We start from the raw sequence: 10,486 nt of genomic DNA on the forward strand, positions 1-10,486 counted from the left end.
CAGCTTTGAGTTCCTTCCCAATAGCCCAAGAGATTCTACTAGGCCTTGGGTCAAAGTGCTTACAGAAATGTAATTCTGTCAGAAAGGGTACTGCGATCAGAGCAGTAGCTGACAGATACAGACAACTGTTTAATGACACTAGGGATTTCAGACAAGAAATAAAGCAACATTTTTGTAAACTATACCTTACACTGACTCACCTAGGCCTGATCTCAGGATTGCCAACTCTGATGAACATACTTCTTCTGATCTAACAGTGCTTGATTCAGCACCGCTAATGTCCTTTCAGCAGGTTGAATCCACTTTGCGGATAATTCAATATTAAAGCGTTTGTCAGAGAGGCGGGGGGAGAGGCACAGCATGAGAGAGAATAGCATATTCTTGTGATATCTAAAAGCCAGGAATGCTTGAAATCTCCTCCTGAAGTATGATGGTCATTCCTTTTTGGCCTCAGGCATGTCACTTATTGTTCTCTTCAACAATTTGGAGATGATCTTCAGCTGACAGGATGCTGTAAGTYAATTTATTAGTAAAATTAATTAAAGAGCATGGCTTTAATCATGAAAGTTTTATGAAAACTAAGTGCTCTTGTAGGTAATCTCTTTCCAGTTGTCTCAGTTTATTTCATAGCAATAATGATGACAAATATCCCCCAAACTGGTCTTGGCAGTTTGAATTTCATATTTTTTCTGATAGTGTTACAATTTCTCCTATTATAATCTGATTGTAAGGAAAAGAAAAAGACACAAAAAAAAACCTAATTGAAATCATAATGCTAATTATAACCAATATTATCTTCTTTAAGCTTTTTAACATTTTGACATGTACCTTTCACCAGTTTCTGTATTGTGAATATTTATTTCATCAGACAGACCACACTGCAATCCACAGAAGGATCCAGAAAGTTAAATATGCTTCATATCCAGACAGTCAGAACAACAATGAAACATTCTGGGGAAGCCACATGTTACTGACTCGTGACATTTATCATTGTTAGATGACTACATTAAGCCTCTATGTTAGGAGATATAAGGAGTAGTTAAATAGCATGATGAAACAGTATTTGGCTCTCTGAAGTGAAGCTAAAACTTTAACAGGTCTTTAGTTACCGTGACTAAGGTCTGTGCAGTTTATTATGCAAGAGTATTTAAGAAAAGATCTTAGTAACAGGTATGACATTCCTTCACTATTGAAGGTCAAAAAACATATCCTCCCCATAGTGTTTTACCTCACAGTTGCTTTCCATCCCAGAGATAGCTGTGTTTCACTGACAGCGACATCATTCCTAGTACATGTACTGGAACCAGACACTCTAAAAGTCAGAACAAAGGCACTGACTGAAATCTGGCACTGATTTTCAGAGTTGATAAGCATTCAAGACTTCCATTGATATCAGTAAGAGATCAGGATTTTAAAAATCTGTCCATGGGTTCTTATTGTGAAGTCCATTTATCAGAGGTATTGCTATTTCCTATGGACCTCCTCTTTCCCCCCATGAGTTCTGGCTGGAAGGATGAATAATTAAAACACCTATTTCAGTCATATTCTGTCTTCCACATTACAGACCTTTTCAGATGGTTCATTCTCTTTGTGACCATGCTGCTCCTTAGAAAAATGAACACCGTGGACTACTTTAAGGTTTTGTTTTACAGCTGCTTCACTGGCTGTGTGGAATAGAATCCGTGCATTTACCAATCTAATTCACTTTCGTTGTTAGATTACTTCATGTCAGTTGGTGCTTCTATTACACTAGTTTGGCATACTTCCATGAACACACACATGCATAAGCTTACATGTGTATATCACTGACACAAATAAAGACAGAATCAAACAAGATGGATTATAAATAAATAGACACAGGCATTATTATAGCCAGCTTTCCACAACAAAAGCACATGAACTCAAGACACTGGGATTACCAGAGATGATGTCAGTGCCCAGTACTCAACTCCTGTGAATAGACTGCAAGATGCTCTCGGAGGCTGCCAGCCTCTGGAATTCTCTTCATCTAATAAATATTCAGGAGATCTTCAGAAGCAAATATTTCCTAATTAATAAATATTTGACCAGCAGATGTCCTGACAAAGTTGCCCACAGCCTGCTGAAAATCAGTTTTGCAATGGAAGTCCAAGTTCTTGATCTGGTGGTGTTTACTATGTGAAATAATTTTAAAGAAAAAAAAAAAAAGAAAAAAAAGAAGGGTTGTTAGATCCTATCCGCAACAGCCATAAGAGTCCTGCATGTGGTTTTCCTATAACATATCAGGAAGAAGTTGGTAGAGAAAGTAGCAAGAGACCTGCAAGGGGCCCAGCCATAGAAGAGGCAGCCTGACCCAACACCACCCCACAAACAGCCTCACAGCTGCAGAGAGAGCAATGCCAAAGAGTCTATCRCAGACCCAAATGCCACTGCGAGAATGATATCCCAGAACTTGGCATCTAAGTCCTGCAGCTACCAAACACACCCTGCTCAAGGCCACAGCTGTCAATTCTGCTCCTGAATAGAGACAAGGAGAGCAGTGGGAAAGAAGGCAGGGATACTAAGCACAAGCAGTAGTCCACCATACATTTAACTCCCAAATACTCATTCCGTGTACTTGAAAGCTTCAGACAGATTCTGTATTGCTGGTGAGAGTGTGAATATGAAGGCTTCAGTTCGGACGCCAGTAACAGTGGTGATTTCAGGAAAGGAGGAAGCAATTCTAAGCAATAGCCTTTGCCTCTGTGTCCTGTAAAACACTACTGCCCTACAGAAATCCCATTAGATTACCTGTAGAAGTCAGAAACAGTAATATTCCCATAGCATTCTTAAAGAAAATGTATCAACCTAACAAAGGCTTAGTCTCAGGGACTGATCAAGCAAGCAATGAGCACTGGGTTAAGCGTTAAAGACTGAGGAATCTCAGTCTGTAACAGATCAGCCCACAAGCGATTGCATAACTGGCAGACAAGACTGAAGCAAAGTGCCCATGAACAGTCACATACATTCTTACAAAATGTCTCCTCAGCTGCATGCCAATGTACATTTTCTGCCTCACTGAAATGTGAATGAACAGATCCTGAAAGATATATTTACCTCCCTTACAGTTACCAGTATCTGTCAATTGGAGTAGCCTTTGACTTAGACTAGGCTGACAACTGACAATCCAGAGAAAGCAAAGGTGGAATCCGGCACAGTTAGACTTTGCAAACTAAAATATATACAGGGTGCACAGGCAATTCTGTGACTGCTACAACCATATACGCATGCTACTAAAAGATTCATTCATTCCATCTACATCCCTGCCACAGGCTACCTTGTGTGATCTTGGCAAGACTACTTAAGATATCTGCACTTCACTAGCTTCTTTTTTTATTGTAAAAAGAACTGATGCTTTCCTTTTGCATGAAGGAGGGATGTTTAATTTACTAGTGGTTACAAAGTGCATTTGAGATACTTTTATGGAAGATACTATTCAAAATCGCAAAGTAATTATTAATTTATTACTGCTGCTAAGATCACAAAGAGAACAAATTAGGCCACCAAATAAAACGAAAAAGAGAAAATTAATTTGGGTTTATACATTATTTGCACTGGAACTAAAAACCAGGCTTCTTCCCAAGTGGTGTTGCAAATCACTGAAAACTTTTAGATATCATTTTTATTGTCACTCTCAGCATGCAATGTAAGTTTACTTATATACAGAAAAGCACAGTAAGATACCTTTCTTCACATGAGATATGTAAATGTTTATACTTTGTGTCTACCAGAAATCATCACACTGTATCATAGAAACTTTTATTTCTCAAAGAGCAAACTAAGTTTGTTACATAAAATTCCTATTAGTGCTATGAAATAAAAAACACAGAAGCCCTCTGTGATTTTACTAGAACTGGCACAACACATCAGTAGGAATATGCCAGCTAGCTTAAAGTACTAGGAAAGCATTTATGGGATTCAGTGCCTTGTACACCATATAAAAAATTTCTTAATGCTCTCAAGTCATTTCACAAATTACCAAACTAAAAACACAAGAATAATGAGCATAGTAGTTGGACCAAAATCACCGTTTATAAGACTTACCCCAACCTATTATAACACCTTTACTGAAAAGTAGAAGTACTTAGGGGCCATTCTGTGTAATACTGTAATACTACTGCAGATAAGGTCAGCTGGGCATTAGCATAAAATTATAGAAGGGAGTACCCACCCAAATCCTTCTCAGTAATGCCCATGGGAGAGAGTTAGACATACCTCTTGGGCAGTGCTTTAAAAATTAGCCATAGGTGCCCAGTTTTCCAAAATGAAACAAGACTCTAGTAAGGGGAGAGGGGCAGGGGAAATCTATTCTGAGAGTTTGCATGTGTTTCCCAATGCTAAAGAAACCTCTCTATTTGTGCGAATGAGCTTGACTGCCTTATTTGGAACTGGGCTCACAGGCAAGGCAGAATGCATCACAAGAAAAAAACCCAAATACCTAAAATATCTGGACCAAAGAGTGAAACACTAATAATATCTATATATCTCCAGACAGATTTACAGGAGGACCTACCTCATGTATGTTGGCACAGAAGTCAAAGACACTGATTCGTGCATAAATTCTCAATGTGCGCAGCCGCTCGTTGCTGTAAAACACGCGGACCAAGGGCGAGGACTCTCCACAAGTGCTGTCGGATCACAAGCTCATCATCACGTTCCAGGATTAAATACCCAGAGTGACAGCTCTTTGCTTCCAGACACTAAGAGAAAATGATCCTGCACCCACTGAAGTCAGTATCAAACTCCTGCTGAGTGCACTAAAAACTCTGGACTAGGCCTGTCTTATAGAAGGGACAGATTCTTGACCTAAATCATCCACACAGCTCTAAATAAGCATGTTTCCTTTTTCTCCCATAGAAACCTGAAAGCGACTAGGTTCTTGGGTAAGAGAATATTTCAGTCTTATGTTCTCCAAGGGTTACTTAAGTATTTTTAAAGCCTATAATTTACCTCAAGCCTGATACTCTAACATAAGAGAAATATTAGTAAATGTTACTAAATTTTTACAAAATATTAGTGAAAGTAAAGGCAAAATAAGAGTAAAATCTGATTAAGGCTTCGGGATATGATTTTCACTGTAATTTTACACCTGCCCCRAACACATATGCTGCCACTGCGTGAGCATATCAAACGGACATTTCTTTTTTCACTTTTATGTCTCTGAGAGGTTTGAGCAGCRCATGTTAACAAGCAATTCAGATCAAAATTTCTTGTCCTCTGCTACCAAAAACCACCTCCTGTTCACTCTTATGCAACAAAGCAATTATACCTTCAGAAGAGATCAGTTATTAAAAACTCTCTTCAAGTCACAGGTTCTTGAATTGGATCAAATATTTAACTATTACTAATGCTTTTGCCAAAAGATGAAAAAAAACCTATTAAGTGCAGATATATTCAAAAGAAGAACTAAGGAACACATAACAGCACTTTTGTGCACTAAAATATGCCTGTACCATTCTAGGGAGATYCTTTGCCCCAAACTATTTCTCAATATTAGGAATCTTCTCCAAAAATAAATAAGTAAGCCTCAGATCTTAGAATGAACTTAGAATGACCAGCACRTAACTTTAAGAACAGAGTGTTTTGTGGCTATTGATGCAATGCAGACAGCAACCACTACAATAGCGACGTGTTAGTGACCTTCAGTCATTAAGTTCGAGTTCCACAACGAACAGGAGTGTTAATGACCTCTGTTTTTGCATTCATGTTTCAGCAGATAGCAAATCACTCCACCATGTCACTTTTATGCCAGAAAACAAGAAATACTGATTTAAATATTTTTTAACCAATCAGCAAGAAACCAGAACAGGTTTCTCAAGACCTTAGAGGGTGCTCTGGAAAAATACCCATAAACAATGTCATTCATGTGTAAACTGAAGCTAGCAGCACACTGCAGGATTACTCTAACATAGAAAAGGGCTCTATCAAAAGTCAAGTAAAGATAAAATTTAAAAGAATTTCAGTAGGAAGTAGTTATTCTGAATTTAATTTGCCATGCTGTGTAGCTGGCTGCTTACCATACTCTTATATTGTCCTCTTTCTCCCTCTGTAATTTACACTTCCACGTGATCTTAAACACAAGGGACTGGGCTATGAAACAAAAAATATAATTGGTACAGGTTATTTTTGGAGGCTCAAATGTTTGGCTAAATCATAGCAGCATAAAAATTCAAGACACATGACTCAGAATTCGATCCGATCATCCCATGGCATTAGACTTCAGCATCATTAATTAAATCAGATTCTTACAAAAAATATTTACGGGTATTGGACTTAATTTCTTTTTTCTTCAACAAAGGTGTAATTGTTTAGAGACTGGGAATTATTACAAGGCAAACTGTATGTATTGCTTTATTCCTGCTTTCCAAAACAATATTAAAGTCGGAGGATTAAGTGAGAAGGAGTCAAGCAAGAACATGATTTGGAGATCTGTTTATAAATTTACTTTATTCTGTTTTTTGTTTTTTATTTATTTTTTTTGTAATGGCCAGTACTATAGGCCTCAGAAGAAAGTGCCTGAATTCCATATTAGGCAACACTGTAATACTCTATATTCCTGCCCTACATCCACACACACATAAAGTTCCTTCTTCCTATAGTAAGAGATAGGAGAAAAATACATTCCATTTTAGCCTTTTCCTGACCTGGAGTATTTTACTGAATCCTCTTAAGACACCTTCACAAAAAACTCCACCCAATTCCTTTGAATCCCTCTTAAAAAGATTTTCCAAATCTTTTATTACTCATCRCCTTCTAGAAAAAAGTATTTTCTTGTTACTTTCTTGTCAGAGCATCTTCTCCAAARTGTGGTATTTTACATATTGTGGGGAAATTGGTATTCTACTATTACGAGAGGTTCAAGTTAGTGATTTGTTCTGTCAACTGCAATCATACCACTCTTAAGCCATTCAACTATTTTGCAAAAACAACAGATGCTAAATTAGACCAAATATATTTCAAACACATACCTGACAGGTGCTACTGAACTGGCTGCAATAATTGGAGCAATTTCACATTCTTTTCTAAACACAAAGTTAGGATGTTATTTCATAACTAAAATTAGGACTTAGGAAACTTGGAGAAAGCGCATCTTTATAATTACTATTTAGGTCTTGAGAAAGATAATATCCTTTTGTTCAAAGTTGCTTTCTGCAATAATGATTGGCAAAATTCCCAGCACGAACACTGATGAATAATGTGTTGCATGCACCACTGTAAAGAGAATTCTCTCCTTGCTATACACTGTTTCAGATTCACATTTCAGCTTGACTTTTGCCACTGTTTGGCAAGGGAGTCTCTGAGATTTATGGATCACCATAGTTTATAGAACTGACAGATTAATCACACCTCCATTCTGATGTGAATTCTGGTCTTCCAGGATTCAGAGGGAAATTTTGTCAATGATTTAAAAGAAAACAGAACACATCTGTTCAAAACTTCTCCTTTTCAACAATGGAAAGCTAGCCTGGAGTTTCTGAAGCTGACTGTAACACCTCAAACTATATAATGAATTCTGTTAGGGAAGACATCCAGGTGAGCATGTTTCCAGTCTACAACCAGTTAAATCACTAAAAGAAAAAAGTTCACCTTGAAACTTCCTTTGGTGCCCCTGCAGAAAATTCAAGATGGCTCCTCTTCTAGGCACACATCTAACAGAAGTGCTGTTTTTAAAAGAAAATTGTACACCCCAACAGTCCATCATAGTCTATATGTCTATCTACACCCTAGCCAGAATTGTGATTGAAGCATATTCCTCTCACTGCAAAAGATGCATAAATTAGGAACCCTCCCCTTTTCAGTTTATAAGTATTGTCTTCAAAGAGCTCTCACAAACTTCCATTGGGACACAGGCCGGCTTTAAGACCAGCTTCAGGTACGTTCTTCATATTCCCTCAGTGCCCCTGTTCTATGCTCCAATTTTTTAGCTCCTCATACCCTGTCCAAATTGGATGCATACAGAGCTCCACTCACTGTAATATGCAGGCAGTACCTTCATCCATCCTCTTACGACTACCCATCTGCAGATACCCCAGTATCTTTGCCATGTACGTGACAGAATCGCAAGGAAGACTTTGTGGCACATACTCTCAGCATTCCCTATGATATTACTCCCCAACACGTCTCAGCCTTCTTTTTGCATTTTTTCTCGTTTCTCCTCAGATTTCCTCTTGTCCCCAAAATCACATTTATTGCATATAGTCTAAAGCTAAATGAAGAAGAAAGGGTCAGGCAAGCACATGCTCATGTTTTATTTTCACATCAAAACAACTTAGAAGCACTATACTAGTTGAATTACTTCTTTAAAAAAGGTAATGAATTTCAAATGTCTTTAGTCTAGTTTCTTAAATATAGCACAATTTTAATTTTTTTCTTACTATTACAGACATTTTMCTCATAAATATTAAAGGATTTTGTTTCTTAACCTAATCCCCCTACTGCCCCTCAGAAAAAAGCAAGAGAATCTTACAGTAGTGCAAGGAATACAATGCTTACTGTGAGCAAAGGCCACGACTAAAACAGATGCCTGAAGTTTGGCTTAGTAAGTGCCCCTTGAGGACAAGATTACGGTCAACTACAACAAGTGCTGAGGCCCACTAAAACTTCGAGTAAACACAGGGTCTATTTGTAATTCAGTTCACATTACTTAACAGTTACATTAACTATTCAGATTTTACACACCCTTTGCAGGTAATGTATATAAGAAGTCTAATCTTTTCAGTGAAGCACAGGATGAATTGAGCTAACAAAGTGCAAAAATATATGAAAGGCAGCACATAACCATTGGTAAAATTCTCTCCAAAGCTTCCTACAAGCCAAGCACAGATTATAGGCATCCACTGTTCATAATGATGACTGATTCAGTACTGCATTTCAGAAGATGTTACTCAAATTGACTAAAGATGACAAAATATATCTCAACAATTCTATCATGAATCTTAGCAATTTGTAGTATTAAAAAACTGCTTCTGTTACCACAAGTATTTCTTCAGCTCTTCCATTATATCAGTCCTGGGTGAGAAGGTAAAGGGTGCCTGGGTTTAGTTTGTGATTTGGCCTGTGTGTATTCAATTCCTATTGAAATTTTACAGCAAATGTGCTGTTTTGACATGATGTACTGAAGCATGTCCAGATTAAATAACTCTGTTATCTCAAGAACTGTGGAAAAAACAATGTATGTGGCATTTTCTTTAAGGAACATGTCCTTTATGATACATTCCATTTTTGATATACTGATAATATATATGTGTTCACAGAAATTCATTCCTAACTTTAGGATGTGCTAATTCCACAAGGATTAGACAAACCTAAAGGTTTCAGGTTAGCAAATGAGCTCTCTACAAATGAGCTTCATACCACCGCAGTCTGATATACTGATGCACCACCTAAAAGCCTGGTGATAGCACTTCTGAAGAAGAGAACTCTAGAATTACATTTAAGTTTCTTGCAAAGCTTTTAAACTTTAAATGACACACATTCCCTAGGGATTAAAAGTAAATGTTAAAATAATCTCTCAGTGACAATTGTGGTGTTTTTAATTGGGAACACCTTCAGCAATGCCTACCGGCTACACTATCTATAAGGAGAATGGAAGGCAAATAGTGCAACACTACAGGTCTCCTGTTAAAAGCTTAGTTTACCATGGATGACTTTTCAGATGAACTACTTTTTTGAAGCAAGAACAATCTTTTTTCCCTAAAGAATCCAATATTTGAAAAAACAAAAAACAAAAAACCAAAAAACCCCAGAATTGTCAAGGTCAATATATTCCACTTAGAAGAATAAAAACATTTTCATTGCAGTCAAAATTACCCATGGAAAAAGAATATGAAGAAAAAAAGATCACCTTTTGACCACAAATACTAGTAACACAGAAAGGAACACTACGATTAATACTAAAAGCACAGGCAGATAAGTGGATTTCATACTTTTGAACTTCTCACCTGCTTCCTTACCACAACTCCCTGGTCTCAAATATTCATTCTACCATCCCCAATCATTGAGCACTGTCATGTAGATGCTATGGTGAATTGAGTTTGTTTATTTTTTGCTATGGTTTTATTTTTAAGGGGTTTTTTTTTTTGACAAAATGTTTTTCTTCTCATCAAGCTCTCCAACATTCCAGCAGGCAAAATTTAATCCTACGCTAGTGATACCAACAAATTCCACAATTTTAATTAAATAAGCTTTGATCTGTAATTTTGAAGTAATAGTTCTCCTAAAGGAAAGGGAAGATTCCCAGTTTCCCATCAAAACAGTTCTTCTAGGTATGTAATCAATACACCAAAGGGCTGTGCTGCCATTCAGAGAGATCTGGACAGGCTGCAGAGGTGGGTGGAGAGGAACCTCATGAAATTCAACAAAGGCAAGTGCAAGGTCCTGCACCTGGGGAGGAATAACCCCATGCACCAGTACAGGTTGGGGGTTGACCTGCTGGAAAGCAGCTCTGAAGAGAAGGACCTGGGAGTGC

At 37.5% G+C, this 10,486-nt stretch overlaps 1 protein-coding gene and 1 long non-coding RNA gene across 2 annotated transcripts in view; both read right to left on the reverse strand.

The window, feature by feature from the left end:
* Positions 1-206: 206 nt before the first annotated feature.
* On the reverse strand, positions 207-1,977 carry LOC112972476. The gene is made up of 3 exons (XR_003255703.1): positions 1,920-1,977; positions 1,229-1,312; positions 207-511 (listed from the first exon to the last, which is right to left on the reverse strand). It is a non-coding gene; the product is annotated as an uncharacterized LOC112972476 (long non-coding RNA).
* A 150-nt stretch (positions 1,978-2,127) lies between these two features.
* The window catches only part of LRIT3 (leucine rich repeat, Ig-like and transmembrane domains 3), a 24,133-nt gene continuing 15,774 nt past the window's right edge, over positions 2,128-10,486 (reverse strand). The window contains exon 5 of the transcript XR_003255699.1: positions 2,128-2,153. The gene's annotated coding sequence lies outside the window, so the exon portion shown is untranslated. The remainder of the gene's footprint in view (positions 2,154-10,486) is intronic.

Source organism: Apteryx rowi, unplaced genomic scaffold (genome assembly GCF_003343035.1).
Source record: "Apteryx rowi isolate R43461 unplaced genomic scaffold, aptRow1 scaffold_491, whole genome shotgun sequence".
Lineage (NCBI taxonomy): Eukaryota > Metazoa > Chordata > Aves > Apterygiformes > Apterygidae > Apteryx > Apteryx rowi.